Source organism: Oryctolagus cuniculus, chromosome 14 (genome assembly GCF_964237555.1).
Source record: "Oryctolagus cuniculus chromosome 14, mOryCun1.1, whole genome shotgun sequence".
NCBI lineage: Eukaryota > Metazoa > Chordata > Mammalia > Lagomorpha > Leporidae > Oryctolagus > Oryctolagus cuniculus.
Genome location: NC_091445.1, coordinates 74,799,017 through 74,825,695, shown reverse-complemented (window position 1 = coordinate 74,825,695; position 26,679 = coordinate 74,799,017). Strand labels below are relative to the sequence as shown.

The following is a 26,679-nucleotide window of genomic DNA, read 5'->3' as shown; positions in this document are numbered from 1 at the left end:
TTTGGAAGGGAAGTTGCTTCGATATGAGTTCTTCACATTTATGACATAGCTTCTGAGTTCATTTTTTCTAGGGAATACTTAATAGAGTCAAAATGTAGTTGTGTCGATGTCTCTTCAGTGAGAAGTTTAGTGAACTGTTTAGCAGGGTGATTTTCTTTTCTTAAAAAAAGGATAACTATTTTAATGAATTTTTATTTTTTATTTTATTTGAAAGAGAAACCAAGACAGAGACAGGAATCTTCCATTCACTGGTTCACTCCTCAGATGCCTACACCTGCCAGGACTTGGCCAGTCCAAAACCTGGAACCCAGAACTCGGGCCAAGTCTCCCCTGTTAGTGGCAAGGACGCAACCACTCGAGCACGGCCTCCCAAGGTGTGCATTAGCCGGAGGTTGGCTCAGAAGTAGAGTAGAGGACTCAAACCCAGGCACTCCCATGTGGGAATGCTGGCATTCCAAATGACGTCTTAACCAGTGCCCTAACAGCTGACCCTGGCAGGGGAATTCTCTCCTTGGGCATGGTAAGACCCTCTTAGGTTGCTTCTCTGAAGCTGTGTTTTTCTGCTTTACTTTTATGATATTCCTACACATTGCTTTTCTTCCTCTGAGTAGCACACATCCTTCAGCATCGTAGTGTGAGAAGGTAGCACTGCATTGTTTTGCACTCCATTCAGTAGCAGGTCAGAGTTGGAAAAGCTCCAGTAAGTGAATGACTGTGTATTAACAGGCACAAAGTTTGTCAGTACTTTTAACTTCTCCCTATTTAGTTTTTGTTATGACAAAGCTTAGCTAAATATTTCTTAGAAAAAGAAGAAAAGATTATTCCTACATTGGTCTCAACACCATGAATTTTGTTGGCTCATCTGGTTTCATTTTAAGATTTATTTTATTTATTTGGAAGACAGAGAGAGAGATCGTTCAGTCGATCGATCGATCTACCATCACTGGTTTACTCCCCAGATGGCCGCAACAGCCAGGGCTGGGTCAGGCTGAAGCCAGGAACCTTGAGATGCATCCGGGTCTCCCACAAGGATGCAGGAGCTCAAGCACTTAGGCCTTTTTCCGCTGCTTTCTCAGGCACATTAGCAGGATCAGAAGTAGAGCAGCCAGGACTCGAACTGGCACCCATATTGGATGCCAACATTGCATTTGGCAGCTTAACATGATATACCACAGCGCTGGACCCAAGTTGCTTCTAGGAAATAAGAGAATAAGGGAATAAGAGAATAAAATATTGAAAACTGAATTTGGACAAGTGGATTCATTTAATTTCAAATTCTTTTTACTTTTCTGCCTGCTTATGTATGTCTTTTACTTGAAGTTTTTGTACCAAATATAATTTAATAATTAACTTGTGCCATCAAATTTAGAAGGCCAAAATTAAGAAGGAAATAGACTTAGTTTACTTTCTATCTCTACTAATATTGAATTTGAAATCTCTTTGAATTGATGAGTGATAGAAACCTACAGCTTGTGTATTTTCTTACCAACAAAGCAAATCGTCTTTTATCCATCCAGTTACAGAAAGTCATTTAGGTTCATATAGATTTCAGGACCTTTATGTGTCAAACTTTTTACAAAAGCAGATAAAAATAATTAACAAGGTATGTTTCTCTTAGAATTCTCATTTATTCTTCTCTTCTTGGTCATTCAAATCCTTTCTCTAGGACTTACAGCATTTTATCAGCAATCTGTAGTTTGTGAGCTATATTCGTCCCAGTCTGTCATGTTAAGGAGGAGAACAGGAATGATAATGATCAGAACTAACAATATTGGATGTTTTCTAAGTATGAAGCACTTAGTTCTCCCAACCGCACCGTGGGGTGTATACCACCACCACCATCCTCACTCTGTAGTTGAGGCTCAGGCTGTAAACAATAGGTTTAGTGTTTGAATACCAATCTCTGTGATTTAGACACAGAATCCCCAGCCTCCAACATACACCATTTGACAATGCTATAATATAGACCTAGCATATAGTAAAAAGATGTTGATCAGTGGTGAAATTGCCAAATTAGTGAGCTACAAAAGAGGCTGACACAAAATGTGTATCACACATCACATCATTGTGTGAATTAAGCAGTTCCACTCTGGGTTTTCTTTGCTGGCAGCACAAAGGAGACTGGAAGGCAACACCTGGGATGATGGGGCCCCACCCGGTCTCCATGATCTATCTTGGCATCCCCACTGAAGTTGTTAAGAAGCCTGGAATGTTAAAATCACTAGCGAGCAGCATGAAAGTCAAGATGAGTTTTGTGCTTACAGGTACTGCTGCATTCCCACCTGGCTGATACTCATACATTCAATTGTAAAATTTCTTGTTACTGCGAGTTTGAGCCACCTTCATGTCTCTTGGCTTTTCTTTTAATCAAGGAGACTAGAAGTAGGAAAACATTTCTTTGGGGTTTGAATGATGTCAGTAATTGGCAATAGGAAAAAGGAAAGTTAATCTGAGATAATCACAGAGACACTGGTCTTTTCCTTGTATAAGTAAATGCCATCAGAGTATTTCTATTTGCGTTACTCGGTGTGTTCTGTTCTTTACTACTCCATGTAGGGGCCAGCCATATTTTTATAGGAAAGCCCTTTTCAACTAACTTCCAGAGTAAAATTGTAACACCCTTACTTGAAATCTGTATTTCAGTACATCCCACAACACATGCATTTGTTTCAGAGTTTGAGTTCTCTTGTATATGTGGTGAGAAGTTCAAAATTACCCCTTATTTATACAGCCTTTGGCAGTTTGGGCAATGTGTTTTGTCACCTGTTTGCTGTCTTATGAAGAGCTGGAAAGTTTATGAAGAAATAGAAAATATGACTTTGAGCCCTTGACATTTTAAAATAAATGTACATATTGTTAGTGACAGATTGCTAAACTTGGCTGTAGACACTTAGCTATGTTTCTTGCCAAAAGTAATCCAGATGTGCATAATTTAGCCGACTGCCATATGTGCACTGACATGTCTTTCTATAATCAACTGTCTGTTCAGTATGGTTACAGTTAAATGTTCTTTTTTATCAACAATCTTTTGAAATAGCACCAACTTGATAACTTATTTTAAATTTAACAGCTTTTCAAAATGCAATGCATATCCAGTTTGGCTAAACCTGAGTGACCAGACATGGTGAGTGTCTTCTAGAAAAGATATTGACAGTCCAGATCCCCAGGGGCCATATAGGCTTCAAGGGGGAAAATCCAGGATACCTACTTCAGTGTGATTCCATTTTGATGAATTGCTTAGGAGTATAGAACGGAAGGTCTATGTACCAACAAAGTTTCCAAGCAAGGAATTTGTTTTGAAAAGAAACCAGGAAAAGGAAATCTTAATACAGATGAAATAAGTATGTGGAAAGAGGACATTTCATTTCTTTCACTAACTCAGATATCTTCTGTGCTGTGTGTAGGCCATGTTTGTGAGTTTCACATGGTTTATGGTGCTGTGCCGAGTACCAAACCATATATTTTTTATTGAAGAAAGGCATTTTTTTCCCTTGAAATTTTAGAAAATATATACATGACTTCCCTGTTGATCTCTAAAACTGGTACTCAAAGATCTTGGAGAATTGGAGAGCACGTGACGATAGCGTTTCCTCCATGTCGTAATGTCCCCGAGAGATAGTTACCTTGAAACCATGTCCTTGCTTTCTGTACTCTGTGACACTGTGCCACCGTCATGTCTAGACAGGGCTGTTGCCAACCATGTGTGTCCTTGTTTGTGTTTATCCACAGCTGCAATTAGGTTTTTCACACTGGCCCCATCTGTGGAGGCTGGCTGTGCGGTGACCTTGGCCAGTTCAAAATCTGTTCAAGCCCATGTGTGGAGGGGACTGGAGAACAGATGGTGGAACTGCTGATGGCGACTGTTTTGTTAGTGACTGTGACTGGTAGTGACCAACCTGTCCCGTCCATGGTCAGATTTCAAGAGATACATCCAGAAACTTAGGGTTATAATAGTGGTAAAATACTGGCTAGTGTCAGTGCGAATGTCTCGGGAACCGGAAGACGGAAGCAGTTGTCCATGTGCGGGTTGGAGAGTGATGTCTATCTTTCATTACTGTTGTAGTTCATGTGTCATTCTATTTTCTCATCAGCTACCACTTTCCCTGACACAGTTCGGTGGGCAGTTTTGAACAAAAGTGCACTGTGAGAAAAACCACGAAGGCCTTGAGGAATTCCAGGTTTCCCACGTGAATGCCATGACTTGGATCTGGCTTTGTAAAGCAAAAAAGGCCACATTTGGAGGGGAAAAAAAAAGTCTGGTTTAGACTTATGAGTAATTGTCATTTACTCTGCCTAGGATTCCTTGTCAGTTTGAGATCTTTTGTGAATGACTCGCAGTTCTTTGCAAATTTGAGATGTTCAAATTATATCTTCTACACGCTGCTCATCTTTTTTTTCCCTGAAAACATTGGTGTATCTAAAGATACAATTTTAAACACACACATAATCATATAATTACATTTAAAGGGGGAGAATGTTACTACTATCATCATTGCCACCATCTATATGTGTTTACCTTTACTTCATAATTTCTTATTAAAATGTCCCAAAATACTAGATTCATCTAAATAATTTCAGAATGTCATTTTAAAGAGACCCCCAAAATTTTATGTTAATATAGCATTTTAAAAACAACTATAGTATTAAGAGCAAACATTTCTTAAATGTATATATTGTGTTCCGTGCTACTCGTTTGCTTTGTATGGCTTTCCTTTAATCTACTGACAGCCCAATGAGATGCACACCGTCACTGGCCTTGTTTTACAGACGAGCATAGTAACTTGCCTAAAGCCACATAGCTAGACAGTGACAGAGCTGAGCTAAAAACCCAGGCAGTTATCTCCAGAACCCATTCCCCTAATTACTTTGCCATTTGGAATCCTAATAATACCAACATTAACATATTAGATTCATGAGGGCCTGTCTAGGGTATTGTAACAATGAGATGGCATGCTCTTGATAAATATTCCCATTTTGTATCCTTGGATCATTGTAGTTAGTTGCCACAGAAACTGTTGCCGATTTTCTTGAGGTTAATGCTGCAGTCTGACACTTTGCTGCCTATTGCAGGATTCGTCTCCTTTGACTTACCTGTTGAAGTCTGTCCTTAGGTCAGGGGCCATTTCACATAGTCATTCATTCTTCTAACAATTCATGGAGATACAGAAACAGACAAAAGATTTAAGTTCTCCCCTCAAGAAATTCCTTTAGGGGCAGGTATGTGACAGAGCAGTTAAGTCACCAGCTGGGGGATGCCCACGTCCTGTATCAGACAGAGTTCCTGCTTCAGATCTCAACTTTGCCTCTTCTGCTCCAGCTTCCTGCAAATGTGCACGTTGGAAGACAGCAGCTGATTGCTCAATTATATGGGTCCTTTCCACACACATGAGAGTCCCACACTGAGTCTTGCCTGGTCTGGCCCTGGCTGTTGAGGGCATTTGTGGAGAGAACCAGCAGTTGGAAGATCTCCTTCTACCTGTCTCTTTCTGTCTCTGGGTCTGTCTGTCTATCCCAGACTCCCTGCCTTTCAAATAAAATGAAAATAAATAAGTAACAATTTTAAAAAAGAAGGAAAACTTTCATCTAGAATGGCTCAGATTGTCATGGCTTTCTATATATATATTTCTATAAGTTTCAGGAAATATCTCTTGAAATCCTACTGTGGACGGGACAGGTTGGTCATTACCAGTCACCGTCACTAACAAAACAGTCACCCCATCAGTTCCACTCTATGCCAATTGTCCATATCAGTTTCTTGAATTGTGCTGTTTCTCATAGTCAGTATCTTAGAATCCATTGATTGGTGTCTTGCCTTGCCTAACATCTATAATTGTTTCATTTGTTTGTTTGTTTGTTTTACTTCTTACTCCATTGTTGCCACTGCCTCCAGTCCCGTTGTCTGTACAGTCTGGTGAAATGCAAAGAAGGTAGTTTGGAGTGAGTCAGCCTCCCACTTTTCGACTCTGACCACTGGCTAGTTCTCTGAGCCGTCGCATCTTCATCCTCCAGTTGTACATCAGAGATCATATTAGGCAGCAACGTGTCCAGACAGAATCTCTGAGCTTGAAATGCCGACACTTTCGTGCAAGAGAGAGATTTGTAAACAGTTACCACAGAAAGCTGGGGGTGTACAGACGGAATGTGTGACAGGCTGTAAGAGCTTCGAAGTGTGTTTTAAGTTTTGATGAGTGAATGAATCTGTGAGTGAAACTTAAGAAACTGAAACACACAAGACTCCTTGCCAGGAGCTTCAGTACAATCCTGAATGTGTTCCATCATTCACCTAACATTTGAGTGCCTACTGTGTGCCAGGCAGTGGCTACTTGCTGGAGTTTACAAAGACTATAGTTAGTGCTCAGAGGGGGGAAAAAAAACTGGCTTGTTCACTGTTGGGAATTTTAAGTGAGAGCTCGTGAATGTGCTCAGGCCAAAGGACTAGCACAACCCTTTGATGGATGGTGATGAGATCTTCTTTATAGCATCAGTAAAGCTATTTAAACAGGTACTTCCTACAGATATTTTTGTTCTAAAATCCCCTTGTTGATGTACCTGAATGAGCTGAGAAAAGAGTAGTAGCAACTTGCAGATGTACTGTTTCCTGCCTGCAAAGCATGATATACATACATACTTTTGTGAAATCTTTAATCAGATAATCTGTTAGTACAAGCAGCTTTGTTCACAAAATGAGTAGCTGTTAAATAGAACTTATACAAGCCCGTTTTTATGCCTCTATTTTTCATCACAATGATGCAGACATGAGAAAGCCTCCCTATCTCTTTCTAAAATGCAGTGTGAACAGCAGCATCCATTGTCAGTCTCAGTAATAATAACACCCAGGAAGCACTGCTCGCTCAAAGCAGCGAGAACAATATTTTGATGTTTAGCAAATGCTGTCCCAACAGTGAAAGAATTGCCAGTTTCCTGTTAGATGTTGAAGCAGTCATCTTAATATGGTGGGTAGTGACTGAGCAAACATGACCAAATTTTAATCTACATGTAATTTACATGTGTCATTGAGACACATTTTTAATAGAACAATTTCTGGTAAATGTAAGAAATAATTTTGCTGTCATATTTGTAGACGCTCCTTTATCACCTGCACGCACCACAGTCTATAAAATCACTTTCTGTTAGTGATTATGATTTATTGCTAGTTTTACTCTGATTTTAGTAATAATTTTTCTATGTTTTATATATTTTTTTACATTGTAACACAATGAACCTAATAAAAATCTAGAAAATAGAGGAGAAGGAAACGTATAATACCATGACACTAATACAGGAATTTTTCAATCTTGACATCATCAACTGACATTTGGAGCCGGGATAATTCTTTCTTTGGGAGATGTCTTGTGTATTATACAATGTATAAAGGCATCCTCAACCTAGGTGTGCCATTGGTACCCTCTGATTTGTGACAATCAAAACTATCTCTCCTTGTTACCAAATTGCCACTACCTCTCCATTTGAGAATGGCCCTAATAGAAAGCTATTTTCAGTGTCTGGTCACATTTATTCATGATATACAGGACCTTTTATAGAGCGGTAATAAGTATATGCATAATACTGTGTTTTGATTTTCCAATCAGTATGTAAGCATTTTCTACTGGTAACTAGGGATCAGAATGAGAGCACTTCTCCAGAAGATTTATTTACTGGGGCCAGGACTATGGTGTAGTAGGCTAAGCCCCTGCCTGTGGTGCCAGCATCCCATATGGGTGCTGGTTCGTTTCCCAGCTGCCCCTCTTCCAATCCAGCTCTCTTCTATGACCTAGGAAAGCAGCAGAAGATGGCCCAAGTCCTTGGGTCCCTACATCCACATGGGAGGCCTGAAAGAAACTCCTGGCTCCTAGCTTCTGATTGGCTGAGCTCTGACTGTTGAGGCCATTTGGGAAGTGAACAAGCAGATGGAAGACCTTTGTCTCTTTACCCCTCAGATAAATAAAATCTTAAAAGGAAAAAAAAAAGGATTTATTTATTTATTTGAAAGGCACAGTTATAGGGGTGGGGAGAAGAGGAAGAGAGATCTTCTGTCTACTATTCCCCTCCCCAAATGGCTGCCACAACTGGGGCTGGGACAGGCTGAAGCCAGGAGCTGCTTCTGAGTTTCCTACATGGGTGCAGGGGCCCACATACTAGGGCCATCTTCCATAGCTTTCCTAGGCACGTCAGTAGGGAGCTGGATCAGAAGTGGTGCAGCCCAGTCTTGAACCAGCATCTGAGGTACCACCATGCAGGCCCCAAAATGAGCACTTTTTAATTAGTCTGCTATTGATTTTCTTATAACATGGCAAGTCACAACTTTGTGGATATACTTTTTCAAATAAAAATTGTCCCTTTAATGTGTACTATGTTGCCTATGAATTTTTTCTGTTTGTTGGCAGATGGGGGCTTAAGTTAAATTAAAATGGACTCAGAATGGCTCTGTTTGTAGGAGATAATACTTTGCTCAATTTGTCTGTAAATTGTATGGAAACCTGTGCTTTAAAGTAAGACTGGAGTGTCTGAGCCTGCTGCAAGATGCCCCGTGGGGAGGTGCTCTGGGTTCTGCTTGCTCATGGTGGGGCTTTGTTGTATTTTGGCCTCGAGCTCCAAGTGGCCCCAGGACAGTGAAAGCACCCGGCTTTGGAATATGACAAGCACGAATTCATTCCTGCCCTGAATATGACTAGCCATGTGATTTGGGGCAATATATACTCTGAAAACATCTCCCCATCATTAAAAGGAGAGGAAACATAGCTTATCAGAGCTGCTGTGCTGCCAAGAAGAATGTATTGAAAACATCTAGCAGAGTAAATATTTAATAACTGATGGCTAGAGCAGCAATAGTAGGAGCAGGTATTTGGCTCAGTGGCTTAGTTGCCACTTGGGACACCCACATCCCCAGTCAGAGTACATAATCTGAGACCAGGTTCCTCCACTTCAAATGTACACCCTGGGAGGCAGCAAATGATGGCTCAAGTGCTTGGGTTCCTGACACCCACACGAGAAACCTGGACTGGTTTCCAGGCTCTTGGCTTCACCATCCCCCAGCCCTGGCAATCGTGGGCATTTGGGGAGTGAACCAGTAAATGGAAGACCTCTTGCTCTGTCTCTCTGCCTTTCAAATAAAATGATTTTTCAAAAAATAATAGTAATAGTAGTGTGGATCATTTTCCTCCTTGATCTAAGTCAGCATTGTCCAAAAATAATGCAGACCACAAATATGAGTCACCTATGTAATTAGATTTCCTAATAACCACACTAAAATAAGCAAAAACAACTAGGAAAATTGACTTTCATATTACATTTTATTTTAACTCAGTATTTCCAAATGTCATTTTTATAAATAATCAGTATTAAAAATTATTAAGATATTTTAAGTTCCTCATGCTAAGCCTTCAAAATGTGTTGTGTGTTTTATATTTTCAGTACATTTCAGACTATACTTGCCACATTTTAAATGCACAATAGCCAGATACAGCAAGTAGCCACCATCGGCTAGCATAGCTCTGAGCAATTCATGAAACATGCCAAGTTAACTGTGCATTAATGGCCGACAGATGATTACTAAACATGATAGGAATGTCCTCCTTAAAGAGTACATAATTGTAATTGTCCTCGGTTTTCCTTTTTTTTCTTTGTATCACGAGAGAAAACTATTTAAACTCCCCCCCCCCTTCTATCTCTCTCTCTCTCTCTCTTTCTGTCTTTCTCTTTCTCTTTCAAGGCAGAGTCAGAAGGAGAGAGAGAGAGAGAGATCTTCTATTTTCTGGTTCACTCCTCAAATTACTGCAATAGGCAGGACTGGGCCAGGATGAAGCCAGAAGCCTGGAACTCCATCTGAATCTCTGATATGCATGGCAGGGACCCAAGTGCTGGGGCTGACATCCACTGCTTTTTCAGGCACGCTAGCAGGGAGTCAGATTGGAAGCAGAGCAGCTGGGCCTGGAACTAGCACTCATAGGAGATGCTGGCATTGCAATCAGCGGCTTAAACTGCTCACCACAACATGGGCCCCTAAACCTCTATGTCTTGCAGTTAACATCTACAGATTGTTTAAGTCTATGCTTGTCGGTAGAAATGTCTTAAGGTACTATCTTTAAAAATTTTTTAAATACATTTATGTTCATTTTATTAGAAAAGCGTAGAGAGATTGACAGAGAATTTTCCATCTGCTGCTTCCCTCCCAAATGCCCACAGCAGCCAGGACTGGGCCAGGCCAAAACCAAGAACAGCAGCTCCATCCAGGTCTCCCACATGGGTGGTATGGACTCAAGAACTAGAGCCAGAGCCATCATCTGCTGCCTCCCAAATGCATTGACAGGAAGCTGGATCAGAAGCAGAGTAGCCAGGACTCAAACCAGGCGCTCTGATGTGGGATGTGGGCATCCCAAGCAGCAGCTTAACCTGCTGCATCACAACACCTGCCCCCCATGAACTTCTTAGTACTCGCAAAACCTCAGTGGGAACAGTATGAATATCATCCTCATTTCCCAAATAAGGAAATCAAGGAACAGACTAATCATGTCACATAACCGAGGTCACATATCCAGCAAGACATAGGATGCAGAAATTCAGGGAAACTGGTATTATACTTTGAAAAATGACTTCAGTGCTGCCCTTTTCTTAATCCTTGTTTTTCTAGATACAATCCATTTAATTTTAATTTTCTTTTGTTAAATGTGGACACACTCAAGACCTATTATTTTCCATAGGTGGTCACATGTCCTGCTGGAATTTCCGTAGTTCCCTACTGTATTGAAATCACTATTATATATACTGGGGTGGGACTGGCAGGGCAGTTGCTATGTTATTTGGTCTAGACCATGCCCTTTGGAACCTGTCTTCCTTCTGAGGGATGATCGATTTTTCTGTATTTCTTTGTCATACTGAAATACTTGTGATACTTCTTGACACTTGCCCAGCCCAGGTTCAGGTTGGAAACACAGGAACTGATGGTGAATAATCCTGGGTGTACCTGTGCACTTCCATGGGGGGAAGGTTTGCCTTGGAATTTTTGAAGGAAGTTGGAGAAAAACATGTATTTATAAGTCCGACTCACGGAACACAACAGGCAAGATAAATGAAAGGAAAACCCAAATGAATTTTTTCTGTGACCCTATGTGAAATTCCACTTTGTACCTAAGCAAAATGTAAAAAATAATGTGGTCACAATGGGAATGCTGCAGCCCAGAGACAGTAATGGAAGGAGAATTTCTAATTTTAAAAAGAAGCCTGTTAGAAACATAGCCACCGCTAATGGCCATATAAATATTAATAAAGCTTTAAACACCTCCCAAATTAACTTTATTTTTAAATCAAAAGTGCAAGACATGGAAGTGGTAATTTGTGTTAGTCCGGCAGACACTAAATTAATTGAGATAAAAACAAGAAGTAGCAGGCAAACCCTTTGGGTGAAAAAATAATGAGTTATTCTAACTCGTTGAGACAGTTGCGAGTGAAACTTAATAACAAGAAACAAGTTCGTGTGATTGAATTCAGAGTCTGTCCTATCAGTGCTTCTCTCCACTAGACTCCAAGTAGGAAATGCGCTCAGTGCTTCTGTGCCCTCTGAGTTGACCAGGGCACTGTGTGAGACAGGTGCAACTCCCTGGGGCTTTGCCTTAACTCTTCCTGAATCAGGTGGCTGTTCCCTGCGTGTCTGACAGCTGGGCAGCAGGGATGGCAGAACTAGTGTGTGCATGGCAAAAGGCATGGAAGCGTGGGGCGGAGACCTTTGTTGGCTTCCCCAAATCTCTTCCCTGCTTCCCAGAACACCCTGGCAGCACAGTGAAACCAAGTGCAGTAGCCTTATCCTTCCTGGGAAATGTCTGTCAAGCCACACCGTCCCCAGCTCATCTTCCCCACCCACTCTTCTGCAAGGCAGAAGTCCCCTGGACTCCCGTGACACATGCACTCTCCCAGAGCCTGCCTCGCACAGCCGTCACCATCAGCTGTTGCTGTTTGGGACTTCTTGGTTTTGTGCTTGCTAACGTCCCATGCCTCCTGCATGAAGAATTTCTTTTTGAAGTTATGTAAAATGATTCGACTGGGACAGGATTACTATGAGAGCTAAGGAAATTTGATTGCATAACTGAGAATCTAAACATAAAAGAAGGAAACCAGCAACTTCAGAGAAACTGTTTCATGAAACTGATTATCCAAGTCCTGGATTTCTCTACCTTGAGCCCTGCTAAAATCTGTATCCTACCATGGCCATTTTGTTTCCTTCTGGCTGTTTCTTTCCCAGGGCTTCTTGGTAAGGAACCTGGCTTTCCTGTTTTCCTGCATCATTTTCATTCCTGGGTTCAGTTTCTTTTCTCTGTTAGCCCATCCTGTTAACCCTTTGCCTTCTGGCTAGATTTGCTTATCGCATAGTAGGTGCTAGAGGACATTAGTTGTTAAGAACATTTATATTCGTCATTGTTAAAAATCTAAAATGTGAACATAGCCAAGGTTCATTTCATGAACTGAATTCTCAGCTTAGAAAGAAATGTGTTATAGCTACTTCAAAGACGACTTATGTTATGAAATATAAGTGCTGATTCTCCACAAAACTTTCCCCCATATGTTTCTTTTTTTTTCGTTTCTTAAGATTTTATTTATTTATTTGACAGGTAGAGTTACAGAGAGAAAGAGAAAGAAACAGAGAAAAAGGTCTTGCATCCACTGGTTCACTCACCAAATGGTCACAACAGCTAGAGCTGGGCCAATCCAAAGCCAGTGGCCAAGAGCTCTTCCAGGTCTCCCATGTGGGTGCAGGGGCCCAAGCATTTAGGCCATCTTCTACTGCTTTCCCAGGCCACAGCAGAGAGCTGGATAGGAAGAGGAGCAGCCAGGACTAGAACCAACACCCTTATTCATATGCCAGCGCCACAGGTGGACGATTAACCTACTTTGCCCAGTGTTGGCCCCCGACATGTTTCTAAGTGCTATCTAATTCTGTAGTGCTGAAAGTAAAAGAACTAACCCGGTCCTTTTTAAAATATTAATTGACTGCAGTGAGTTTTGTGGTGCAGCAGATAAAACTGCCACCGAGGACACCTGTATATCACATCAGAGTGCCAGTTCCGGTCCCAGCTCCTCTGCTTCAGGGTCAGCTGCCTGTGAACGCACCTGAGAAGCAGCAGTTGATGGCTCAGGTACTTGTGCCCTGCCACCCATGTGGGAAACCAGGATGGAGTTCCTGGCTCCTGGCTTTGGCCTGGCCTAGCTCTGTGTGTTGATTCTGCTTGGGGAGTAAACCAGTGGATAGAAGATCTCTCAATCACTCACTCATTCACTCTTGCTCTCTTTGTCACTTTGACTTTCAAATTACATATAAATAAGTAAATCTTAAAAAGTTGACAACACAGTGGAACAGTGATTCATTCTGAAAAGTACATTGGCACACTCCCATCAATCAAGTCTCCTTCAGTCACTCTGCTTTCCCATTCTGGGTGCAGCCATCATTCTGTACATGTAAGCAGTGTTGAAACATTTGTAGATATCTACCCAGACCTTTATGTGCTCTTTCTCCCAGTTTCCATGTTGGAAAACAATGCATATGTCTCTGAGTTTTTACGTAGATACTATAATACTGGTGCATCATAGTCTTCTAGCCAAGTGGTAAAATGAGCAGGTTCTTGCCATTTTGTTTTTAAAGATTTATTTATTTATTTGAAAGGCAGTTCACAGAGAGGAGAGGCAGACAGAAAGAGAGGTCTTCCATCCGATGGTTCACTTCCCAATTAGCCACAATGGCTGCAACTGTGCTGATCCAAAGACAGGAGCCAGGAGCTTCTTCCAGGTCCCCCATGCGGGTGCAGGGGCCCAAGAACTTGGGCCATCTTCTACTGCTTTCCCAGGCCATAGCGGAGAGCTGGATCAGAAGTACAGCAGCTGGGACTTGAACTGGCGCCCACATGGGATGCCGGCACTTCAGGCCAGGGTGTTAATCTGCTGTACCACAGCACCAACCCCGGTTCTCGCCATTTTTTAGATTTATTTATTTATTTATTTATTTGAAAGGCAAAGTTACAGAAAGAGAGAGAGAAAGAGGTGTCCATCTGTTGGTTCACTCCCCAAATGGTCACAATGGCTGCAGTTGGGCTGACCTGAAGCCAGGAGCCAGGAGCTTCTTCCAGGTTTCCCATGTGGGTAAGGGGCCCATGGACTTGGGCTGTCCTCTTCTGTTTTCCCTGGTGCACCGGAAGGGTTCCAGATCAGAAGTTGAGCAGCCAGGACTCAAACCGGTGCCAGCACTCGCCCCCTTGCCATTATTTAAACACAGCTATTTAAGCTATGACTTGAACACCACCCATTATATTGAATGCAAAATCAGAACCCAGCTGAGATCCCACAAGTTCAATTTTGGCTGATCTGTTGGCATTCTCAAGATTATCTCACTTCACTGTGAAGATGGTAGCAAAAAGGAAGGTCTGATCAGATAAGCATTGGTCTTTTTTTTTTTAATATAAATATTTATTTATTTGTAGGACAGAGAGAGACAGAGACACATAGACAGAGACAGAGGAATCTTCCATTTGGTGGTTCATTCCCAAAAGGACCACAATGGCTGGAGCTGGCCCAGGATGAAGCCAGGAGCTGGCGCTTCTTCTGGGTCTCCCACCAGATGGAGGAAGGAACCTAAGCATTTGAACCATCTTCTGCTGCTTTTCCAGGTGCATTAGCAGGGAGCTGGATCAGAATCGGAGCAGCCGGGACTTGAACCCATGCCCATGTGGGAAGCCGGAGCTATAGGCGCAGTTCTGCCCTCTGCACCACAGTGCCAGCTCCAGGGTTAATCCTTTTACATTGAATACATGTGTGAGCCTTTTATGCCTGTTTCACTATCATCTCTTAGGAAGCATCTATGTTGTTGTGTCACTCGACCAACTTAATATCCCATGTGTTTGTATTAGGCTGAGATAGCAATGACCTTTAGTCTGTGCAAGTGAGTAAGTGTACGTTTAGATTAAGGAAAAACAGAAGGGGTTCCATGTGTGGTTGAAGACCAGGGCGTTATAGAAAGCCTTTCTTTGAGGCAGTAGTTTTTGACCTGGGATTTAAGAAAGGGAAGTGTTGTGAAAAATAGAAGTGTGTTATTAAAACTGTTCTTCAAAATGTGCTCAGAACCCAGTCCTGTCTCCCTAGGCCCAGGGCTGCCAGCACCATTTCTCACGTGCAGTGATAACAGAGTTAACGTGCTCCTGGACTGCACACCCCTTGAACCCCCACCCCTGCTCCTCTGTCCTCTGCCACTAAGCCAAGGGCGTCTACAGTGTGACTTAGATGGTGTCACACCTCCATTCAAACTCTCTGGTGATGAGTGGCCCTGTGTGCTCCAGAGTCTGTCCCTAAACTGGCTTCCTCTTCTAGCTCCTCCTGCCACTCCCTCAGCTCCAGCTGCTCTTGATCCTTGAACCTGACGAGTGTAAGCTCACCTCAAGCCCATGAGCCTGCCCTGCCCTCTGCCCAGAGGGCTTGCCCTCCTGCTTCCTTTAGGAAGGCTTCCATTTGTCACCTTCTTTTTAATATTCATTTATTAATTTTATTTATTTATTTGAATGTCGGGGCGGGGGAAGCTTAAGATTGGAGCTAGGAACTCCATCCAGGTCTCCCACATGGGTGGCAGGGATCCAAGGTCTTGAGCCATCACCTGCTTGCTTCCCAGTGTGCACATTAGCGTGAAGCTGGAATTGGGAGCAGAGCCAAGACTTGAACCCAGGCAATCCAGTATGAGATGCAGGTGTCCCAAGCTTAACTGCTACGCCAAACGCCTGCCCCCACAGAACCTTATTCCTTCTATGCCTTTCCTGGTGCTCTTGGCCCCACTCCGTCTGCAGCTCCCTTCCTATTTACTTTCTTTTTTGTGGCACCTATTTCCTTCTCACATGTTATGTATTCACTGCTCCCTCCTTGTTTATCTCACACCATGTGAACATATGCTCCTGGAGATCAAGGTCCCATTTTTTTTTTTGGTCCCACTTCACTTAGCATGATGCCAAGTCTAAGGTAGCATTCGATAAATACATGGTTCCTTAATAATTCATGTGAAACAGTCAAGCTTAAAAACTCTGTGGAAAAAAACGAAGTACAAGGGAACTTTTTGAAAATGGATCTTGCCTAGGATAAAAGGCAAATAGTAAATTAACAGAGACAGAATTAAAACTTCGGTGTATTCTAAATAGTCTCCTGGCATCCAGTTCTTGGAATTTGGAGAGCATCCTTTGCTTCACGGTGACGTACAGCCTCTCTGTGTAGGAGTCACTACAATTTGAGTATGCTATGTGTCATTGATAGGAGGTGAGCCCCCTCCTTAGTAAATAACCACATGCGTTCTAACGAAAACCATATGGTGGGAACAGAATATTCTTTTTAAGCAATGGTATAGGGGCTGCCATTGTGGCATGGCAGTTAAGCTGCTGCGTGCCATGCTAGCATCCCACGTGAGCACCAGTTGCCTGGCTCCCTGCTAATGTGCCTAGGAAGAATCCCCACATACTTGGACCCCTGCCACCTACATGGGAAACCCAGATAGATTGTTGGGCTTCTGGTTTTAGCCTGGCCTAGTCCTGGCTGTTGAGGCCATTTGGGGAGTGAACCAGTAGGTGGAAGATCTCTCCGTGTCTCTTCCTTTCTCTGTCATTCTGACTTTCAAGTAAATAAATACATCTTTATTTTAAAAAGAGGCATAGTTTTGTGTTATTACCTGCATCACCATTTTTTTTTTTTTTTTTCTGACAGGCAGAGTGAACAGTGAGAGAGGGAGAAAAAGGTCTTCCTTTTTGCCATTGGTTCACCCTCCAAAGGCTGCTGCGGCCGGCGTGCTGCAGCAGGTGCACCGCGCTGATCCGATGGCAGGAGCCAGGTACTTATCCTGGTCTTCCCATGGGGTGCAGGGCCCAAGTACTTGGGCCACCCTCCACTGCACTCCCTGGCCTGGAAGAGGGGCAACCGGGACAGAATCCGGCGCCCGGACCAGCGACCGGGACTAGAACCCGGTGTGCTGGTGCCGGAAGGCGGAGGATTAGCCTAGTGAGCCGCGGTGCCAGCCTGCATCACCAGTTTTAATTGTGACCAGTCTTACAATAAATTTTGTGTGTGTGGGTTTTTTTTATTTTTTTAAGAGAGAATGCTCCCATCACTGGTTGACCCTTCCCCTTCCCCCAAATGCTCCCAATGGCTGTCAAAAATGCCACTAATGACAAAAGAAAGTGATGCACCAAGGTGAGTGTGTCTGTCCTTACAATGGAATACTATTTGGTAATAAAGAAGAGGGTGCTGATACCTGCCACAACACAGAGGAACCTGGGAAACGCTGTGCCACGTGAAGGAAGCCATTTACAAAGGTCACCATTGATAGGAAATGTCCCAGTAGGAAAGCCCATGGAGAAGGAATGTAAATTGGTGGTTGCCTAGGGTCTTGAGAGTGTGGGGGTCAACAGGAGATGGAGCTTGGCTGCTAGTATTGGGGTTCTTTGGGGTGTGATGAAAGTATTCCAAAGTTGGTTATGGTGATGGTTGCCCAACTCTCAGTAGACTGCTAGCCATTGATCTATATACTTGTATACTATGTGAATCAAAAGATCTAAAAAAAAAAAAAAAAGACAAAGGAGTATGAAATGTTTAGAGAACAGTGAGAAGTTGTTTGATGTAGATGGGATGTAGATTATAAAGAAGTGAGATCGGCCGGCGCCGCGGCTCACTAGGCTAATCCTCCGCCTAGCGGCGCCGGCACACCGGGTTCTAGTCCCAGTCGGGGCGCCGGATTCTGTCCCGGTTGCCCCTCTTCCAGGCCAGCCCTCTGCTGTGGCCAGGGAGTGCAGTGGAGGATGGCCCAGGTGCTTGGGCCCTGCACCCCATGGGAGACCAGGAAAAAGCACCTGGCTCCTGGCTCCTGCCATCAGATCAGCACGGTGAGCCGGCCGCAGCGCGCCGGCCGCGGCGGCCATTGGAGGGTGAACCAACGGCAAAGGAAGACCTTTCTCTCTGTCTCTCTCTCTCACTGTCCACTCTGCCTGTCAAAAAAAAAAAAAAAGTGAGATTGATGGGGTAGGTTGTGGCCATTTGGCATATGATTCTCTGCATCAGGTGGAAACCTTATTGTACACAGTGTTCTTTATCTAAAGTTTGCCCCATTGCTGAATGTAGTTAATATTTTTCATGTCTATGTAATAGTTTACTGTGTGAAATATTAGTTTGCTTTTTATCTGTTCTGGGATATTTGTTTCCAGACTTTGCCTTTATAAACAATACTGTAATAATCTTATTTTTTTAAGATTTATTTTATTTATTTGAAAGAGTTACAAAGAGAAGTAGAGAGAGAGAAAGGTCTTCCATCCACTGTTCATTCCCCAAATGGTCTCCCGCATGGGGGCCAAGGACTCGTGCCGTCCTCTGCTGCTTTCCCAGGCGTACTAGCAGAGAGCTGCACTGAAGTGGAGCAGCTGAGACTAGATCTGCTCCCATATGGAATGCTGGTGCTTCCGACCAGGGTTTCAACGCACCGCGCTACAGCTGCGGCCCCCTGTAATAATCTTTTTAATGTTACTTACTGAGACGCATCTCAAAGACAATGTAAAGACAGAGAGACAGAGAAAGATTGATTTCCTTTCTGCTGGTTTATTCACCAAGTGCCTGTAGCAACCAGGACTGGGCCAGGCCCAAGCCAGGGGCTCAGTCTGGGTCTCCCACATGGGTGGCAGGGACCCAGCTACTTGAGCCAGCATCTGCTCCATCCCAGGGATCAGTAGAAGGGTAGAATCGGAATGGAGCCAGGATTCAAACCAGGCACTCTGACAGGGGATGTGGGCGTTTCAAGCAGTGGCTTACTGCCACACCACATGCCCATACTCAACCCTAGGCCATTTACATATGCCACAGAATTCAACAGTATCTTTTAAGCTGTACACATAAGACTAAATCAAAATACCGACAGATAAACCAACATTCAATTCAGCGTAGTGATTTCTTTTTCTTTTTGGTAAAAATGTATTTATGTATTTGAGAGGTACAGCAATAGAAACTAGAAAGAGACGTTGTGGGGAGGGGATGAGGGTGGGCAGGGATTGATCTTCCATCCCCTGGTTAACTCCCCAAATGGTCACCAGGAATGGGCTGGACCAGGCCAAAGCCAGAAGACGGGAACTTAATCCAGGTGTTGAAGCTGACTTTGCTCACCTGGCTCAGGCAATATCTGTCATGTTTCTCCACCCTAAAGTTATTCCTTCCTCCCTGCGATCCTGCCTCAATGGTACTTTTGGGAGAAAGTCATGCTTAAGGATATAGAGTTATGCCGTACTTCCTCAAGGGTGGAGTATCTGCATAAATTATTTGAAGCTCTTTTACAAGATCTATGGCTTCTCTATCATTTTTTTATTTGTAGTTCAGTTATTATGTCAGTAGACATTCATGGATGCTTATTTTATCTTTTGAACTGTAATCCAGTACTTTTATGTTCTTGCTCAATTACTCCATCTTTGGAATGAGGAACTGTTTTGGTTGGCACCTGTATCGCTTTGACATGCCCTCATTCAAATGGGGTTTGTGGAGTTTTTTGTATTTTTTTTAATTAAAGATTTATTTATTTTTTTGAAATAGTGACACACAGAGAGAGAAAGGCAGAGAGAGAGAGAGGTCTTCCATCCACTGGTTCACTCCCCAGTTGGCTGCCATGGCTGGAGCTGCGCCAATCCAAAGCCAGGAGCCAGGTGCTTCTTCCAAGTCTCCCAGGTGGATGCAGGGGCCCAAGGATTTGGATCATCTTCTACTGCTTTCCAGGCCATAGCAGAGAGCTGGATTGGAAGTGGAGCAGCTGGGAAACGAATTGGCACCCACAGGGGATGCCAGTACTGCAAGTGGCAGCTTTACCTGCTGTACCATAGCACAGGCCCCAGTTTTTTGTGTTTTTGTAACTTCCTAAGTCTGTGACACTGCAAAGTGCCCTTACTCACCTTCTGCCCTAGCCCTGGAGTCAGCCATGTTTTAAAAAAGCTGAAGTTCCTTACACTGGAGTGTAGAATAAGGAATCAAGATCCTGGTGCTTGGTAGACTCAGGGCTGCTGGGGTATTGCTGTCTCCAAGCCCTCTCTGCTGACAAAGCAAGGGAATATATATATATATATATATATATATGAATATATACTAAGCCCTGTGTATACACATATCCATAAATATTTTGTATGTAATCCTCTGTGTTTATGTTACATTAAATATGAGTTCATGCTGATGTCTTCAGCTCTAATTCATCCCCATATGGATCATTCTAGCCTTTTACCTTGCTTATCTATAACCTCTCACTCCAATAGTGAGAAACTTGGCTTCCACTGTCTACCATCCATTTACTTAATTGTTTGTTTCCAATAGGCATGGATAGTGGTTTCAAAATTGTTCATCCATGCCCCATGGGAAACAATTCTTCCATACAGTTTCTTTTCTCTTTACTCTTGCAGACTCCACTTATTTCCAGAATTGCCTAGGTCAGCATCTGGTCCTTCAGTATACTTTAGTGAGGTTGTTTCGTATATTTCTAACACACTCATATTCTTTTGTCACTCTCTGCATTTCATCCTGGGATCCCTTGACCTTCTGGATAATTTTTTTTAATTAACATACATTAGGATTTACTCTTGCTGTTATAAAGTTTTATGGACTTGATAAATGCTTACTTAAAGTCACATATCTACCTTTACAGTGTTACATATAATAGTTTCACCAACATAAAAAAAGTTGCTTTATTTACTTGGTTCTGATATCTTGAAGCCCTGGTGATCACTGATATTTGCTCCCTCCATATTTTTGTCTTTTTCAGAATGTTATATAATTGGGAAAATGCAGTACATAGCTTTTTTAGTCTGACTTCCTGTTTATTCATTTATTTATTGGAAAGTCAGAATTAGAGATAGGGACAGAGAGAGATCTTCCATCTGCTGGTTCAGTCCCCAGATGACCACAACAGCTGGAACCAGGGCGAAGCAAAGAGCTTGAAACTCAATCCAAGTTTCCCATGGCCCTTCTTTCGCTGCTTTCCCAGGTCCATCAGCAGAGAGCTAGACTGGAAGTGGAGCAGGCAGGGCTTGAACTGTGGAATGCCAGCACTGCAGGCAGCTTAACCTGCTGCACCACAACACTGGCTTCTTTGACTTAGCAGTATCTATTTAAGATTCATCTTTCTTATTTTTATTGGCTGGTTATATCATAGTTTGTTTAATCAATTTTCCTATTGGAAAATATCTTGGTGGCTTCTAGTTTTTTTTTTTGTTACATGTTGTTTCATCAGTTCCTAGAATGATTGCTGGATTGTATGTTCAGACTACATTTCAAAACTGTCAGACTGTCTTCTAAAGTGATCGTACTGTACTGCCACCATCAAAGACTGTGGATTGCTGTTGCCATTCATCCTTGCTAGCAGTTGGTATTGTTTGTGTTTGGGATTTTAGACATTTTAATAAGTATGTAGTGGCATTCCTTGTTTTACTTTGCAATATCCTAATGTAAAGTGATGTTTAGCATCATTTAATGCTTTTTTGCCTGTATGGGGAGGTATAAAAAATTTATTTGCTTGGCCAGCACTGCAGCTCACTAGGCTAATCCTCCACCTGTGGCGCCGGGACCCCAGGTTCTAGTCCCAGTTGGGGCACTGGTTCTGTCCCGGTTGTTCCTCTTCCAGTCCAGCTCTCTGCTGTGGCCCGGGAGTGCAGTGGAGGATGGCCCAAGTGCTTGGGCCCTGCACCTGCATGGGAGACCAGGAGGAAGCACCTGGCTCCTGGCTTTGGATCAGCGCAGCACACTGGCCGTAGTGGCCATTTGGGGAGTGAACAAACCTTTCTCTCTATCTCTCTCTCTCACTGTCTAACTCTGCCTGTCCAAAAAAAAAAAAAGTGATGCTCAATGTTTCTATGTACGCTTCACAGGGGAGAGTTACTCAATGAATAACCACATATTTACTGCATGCCTGTGTTGTGCCAGGCGTAAATTTCTGGGTAGAGGAATTCCTAGAATCCATTTAAACTGAGTTGTGATATTATGTTCATCATCTAGAGAGTGAACATTAGGAAAGAGCCCTGAAGCAGAGGAGGAAGTGACTTAACTCTAGTAAAAGCTCAGGGAAGAGATTATGGGGGCCTGGAAGGTAGGCTTGGGGGAATGGAGAGGAAGAGACAGCTAAAGCGATATTCGAGAGGTTGAATCTGATAGACGTGGGGATTACTGGGTGAGTATGGCTAAGATAGGAGGTGATGTTCAAGACTACTGAGTTTTCCTGACTGAGAGGTTCTAGAACACCGATTTATAAAGGTTTGTGGTCACTTAGACTGTTTTGAGAATTAGCATAGTTTTAAATACATACATGTGATATCCTTAGCCAAATTTTCTTTCACAAAAACTCTTTAACTGCTCAAGTGTGACTTCCCCCTGCAGAAGCATCAGAAAAGAGAGCCTAACATTCTCTCACGTGGGAAACCTCCGAGGTTAGTTTCCCATACTCCTCAGCCACCCCGCATTTTCTGTGTTGGCTCTGATGACTGTGTTGCTGCGCATTTTCTGAGAGAGCGCAGTGTTCCTTCTCATCTCGGAAAGCTGGAAGGAAGCTTTTGCTCAGGGGCTGATTGAGCCGCAAAAAGCAGTGCACAGTTTCCTCTCCCGCTCTGAGCCAAGCAGAGCCGGGAGATCATCCCCCTGTGTATGCGTAAGAGTTAAATCCCTCCCAGCGTGAGATCGCACCGGATCGAAGTAAACAGACTATGACCTCAGTGCTAGACACTGCCTGGAGGCAGGAGAAATTACACTGTCATGTGGAGGCTGTGTAGCTGCTGCTGTTTTGGTGCTGGAGTTCTTTGTTGTCACATAGTTGAAGTCAATCCAGATGAGGAAGAGCGCTAACTAACACACGGAACAGCTTCCCTGATCATGGCTGGGGTGGGGGCATAGGAGAGCGGAATAGTCCGGGGGAGCACACCGGTATGCGGTCTGTTCCGATAAGCCTTAGCTTCAACTTTTCTACTCATTCTTACTGGAAGCAAGTTGTTCAGCATAAATTGTGGGCTAAGGAAGCAGGCGTGGGGATGCAGCTGGTGAAGGTGCCACTCGTGGTGCCCACATCAGAGAGCCAGTTTGAGTCCTGGCTGCTTCACTTCTGATCCAGCTCCTAGCAGATGTGCCAGGGAGGCAGCAGGGGGTGGTTAAACTACTTGAGTCCCTACCATTCCCATGGGAGACCCTGATGGAGTTCCTGGCTCCTGGTTTCAGCTTGGAGCAGCCTCGGCTCTTAAGGCCATTTGGGGAGTAAACCAGCAGATGGAAGATCTCTTCCTTTTTCTGTCATTCTGCTTTTCAAATAAATAAATCTTTTATATTTACAAATACAGACTAAGTTTAAAAATCTGTGTTTTATCAAATGGTTTATCTACCATTGATGAATCTAATTGAATTAGCTTCTAGTTGCTATGTCCTGGGAAAGGCAGCGGAAAATGGCCCAAGTGTTTGGGCCCCTGTCACTCATGTGGGAGACCCAGATGAAGCTCCTGGCTTTGGCCTGGCCCAGTGCTGTCCATTGCTGCCATCTGGGGAGTGAACCAGACAGAAGAAGGAAGTTTTCGCTCTGTCTCTCCCCCTCCCTCTGTAACTCTGACTTTTGAATAAATAAATCTTTCAAGAAAAAAAAAGGAATACTCACTTTCTTCAGTATGCCAAAACTATGAACATATTATTTAAAAAATATTTAAATATCTTAAGTATTCTCTCAAGTATATATTACATATAGAATTAAGGAACTAGATCTGAACAGAGTAAATATTTAAGTTTAACCACATAAAATAGCAGAGAGAATACAAGAGTCTCTATTCTCAAGAATATGGGGAATCTGGCCGGCGCCGCGGCTCACTAGGCTAATCCTCCGCCTAGCGGCGCCGGCACACCGGGTTCTAGTCCCAGTCGGGGCGCCGGATTCTGTCCCGGTTGCTCCTCTTCCAGGCCAGCCCTCTGCTGTGGCCAGGGAGTGCAGTGGAGGATGGCCCAGGTGCTTGGGCCCTGCACCCCATGGGAGACCAGGAAAAGCACCTGGCTCCTGGCTCCTGCCATTGGATCAGCACGGTGCGCCGGCCGCAGCGCGCCGGCCGCGGCGGCCATTGGAGGGTGAACCAACGGCAAAGGAAGACCTTTCTCTCTGTCTCTCTCTCTCACTGTCCACTCTGCCTGTCAAAAAAAAAAAAAAAAAAAAGAATATGGGGAATCTATCATTTGTTGAGTATGTCTGTCGCAATTTTGCGCTTTAGAACTAGAAAAATTGTAAGGTTCAGAGATCCACTGGATGCATTGTGGGGCTGACTTGAGCTAAAACTGCGCTGACCACCTCACCTCTGTAAGTCCCTGTTCTGACTGTTGAAACACAGTGATGTTTTAGGTCCTTTGGAATTAACGTCAGTTCAGAATCAGTATCCAACAGTTCCCCTAGGGCCTGACCAGTTCCTCTTCCCCATTGCACACGCACCCTTGTAATAGGCTGATGGTCCCTTTAGGGGAGACTCAGAGAAAAAAAGAACACAGACATGATGAAATATGCAATTTTAATGAAACGTAATTGTGTTTCAAAGTAATATACTATAAAAGCATATGAGAGACAAAACTGAAATCATCTCTTTCAAAGTGATTGCTAACAACAAGATACTCAAACCATTAGAGAAAGATGTAGAAGAAATTTGGAAATTGTTTTAGCATTAGAATGATAAATAATGCTTATATAAATAAAAATTATAAACTCTGTGTGATAATAGATTAACTTAGGATAACGTAATTAAATGTATAATCCATGTCATTTCTACGGGCTTGTGTCATGGAAGACATTTATCTTATCTCCGGGCTTTCGTTTGCCTTCAGTGTTTACTGGCTGCCATGAATAACTGGAGCCTTTCCAGCAGTCCTTTTCCGTTGTCTTGCGAAAACAGTTTCTCCTTTACTTGTGATGTCCTGCTGCCTCCACAGATTTTTATAATTCAGCTGTGCTGTTACTCTCACTCATCTCCCTCCTTGCCACAGAAATGGCCAATCTGAATCCTTGCCTGAGATTTTATACAAAGATGTGGTGGTAAGCTGCTCTCCCCCTTCTCTGCTCCCTGTCCAGTCACCACATCCACCATGGGTAAGGCAAAGGTCAAGCATACAGCGCCCGTAGCAGATCATGGCTGAGATACTGATTCCCTGATGTTCAGGCTAACCCTGCTGGTGACTTCCACTTACGTGAACTATCAAGCTCCCTTGCGTTTCTGAACCTTTAAGTACAACTTCCTGACAGTTCTGTTTGATACAATCCCTTAATACCAGCTAGCTACAGTATATTTCGTAGAATACTAAATTTTTCACATCATCCACTCATTCAACAAGTTGCTGTGCCCCACCGCCATGAGCACCTAACTTTGTGAGCCAGAGAATCAGAGGTTGAATTGTGGTTCCTTCGCCAATGAGTAAGTCTTCTCAACCCACTGAGCCCCCTGATCCAAGTACCTGGTTCTGTGGGTTCCTGAGGCAAACATGACAGTGTCTGTGTAATGCACTGTGCACACCCGGAGCTCAGGGAGCACTCAGTGAGAACGTTCAGACTTCTGAACATAGATCTCCAGGCATTCCATACTTGGGCTTCAGCCTGCTGTGCTGTCTGTGCCAACTATTCCTCTCCTAACCAAGCACTCTTGCAGCCAGACTGGCTTATTTACCATTCACAAATAGGCCTTACGTATTTACTGCTATGGAGCTTGCCTTCTGCCCTTCATCCACTTAACTGAGTGTAATCGTTCTTTAAAATCAATGAAGTCAGTGCCTACACTGTAGTCCAGCCGGTTAAGCTGCCACTTGTGACCCTTGCGATCCCATGTTGGAGCACAGGTTTGAGTCCTGACTTCCATCTAGCTCCATGCTAAATGCTCCTGGGAAAGCAGCAGGTGATGGCCTGAGTGCTTGGGCCCTGCCACCCATGTGGAGACCTGGATGGTGTTCTAGGCTCCTGGCTTCAGCCTCACCCAGCCCCAGCCATTGTAGCCACTTGGGGAGTGAACTAGCAAATGGAATGTTTTTCTCACTTAATATCCCCCCCCCATTTTTGTCTGTAACTCAGCCTTTCAAATAAATAAATAAATCTTTAAAATTTTTTTTAAAGTCAATGTCATCATTCCTATAACTTTTCTGAGTAGTTGTTCTAGCATCTTTTTTTCCTCCAAATCCTAAAACACTGCATTGCCTGTACCATTGGCATGATAATTAATCATCTAATATCTGGATCTTTCCTATTTTTTCTTCAAGCTGTTATGTGTCTTGCCCTTTTTAAATAATAATTAAATATATAATTAAATTAAATTATAATATATTTAATATATAATTAAAAATAATTTTAAAATTATTTTTAAAGCACCTTTATCCTATTTTAAGTTGAGTCATGTGTTCCTCATTGGCAAGAACCACACTTACTTCTTTCTTTCCTTCATGAGACTACGTAGGAGCTACTCAGTAAGAATGTGACTTTGGAATACTCTTTCTTTTCAGATCTGTTTATTCTCAGTCTCCATGGAACACTGAATTATGTGAAAATTTAGATAATTTGAGTGGTTCTTTTTATTACAGATGGAATCTTATTCTAGTGGGTATCCTTGAAAGAGGAGAGGAGTCAGCCACAGGTAAATGCAGGAAGTCTCAACAGAGTAGGACAGAAAGAGAAAACTATGGAAATTG

The 26,679-nt window shown here is 43.1% G+C and overlaps 1 protein-coding gene across 5 annotated transcripts in view; it reads left to right on the top strand.

The window, feature by feature from the left end:
* The window catches only part of ARL15 (ARF like GTPase 15), a 489,350-nt gene that overhangs the window by 293,231 nt on the left and 169,440 nt on the right, over window positions 1-26,679 (top strand). The gene's annotated exons all lie outside the window — the stretch shown is intronic.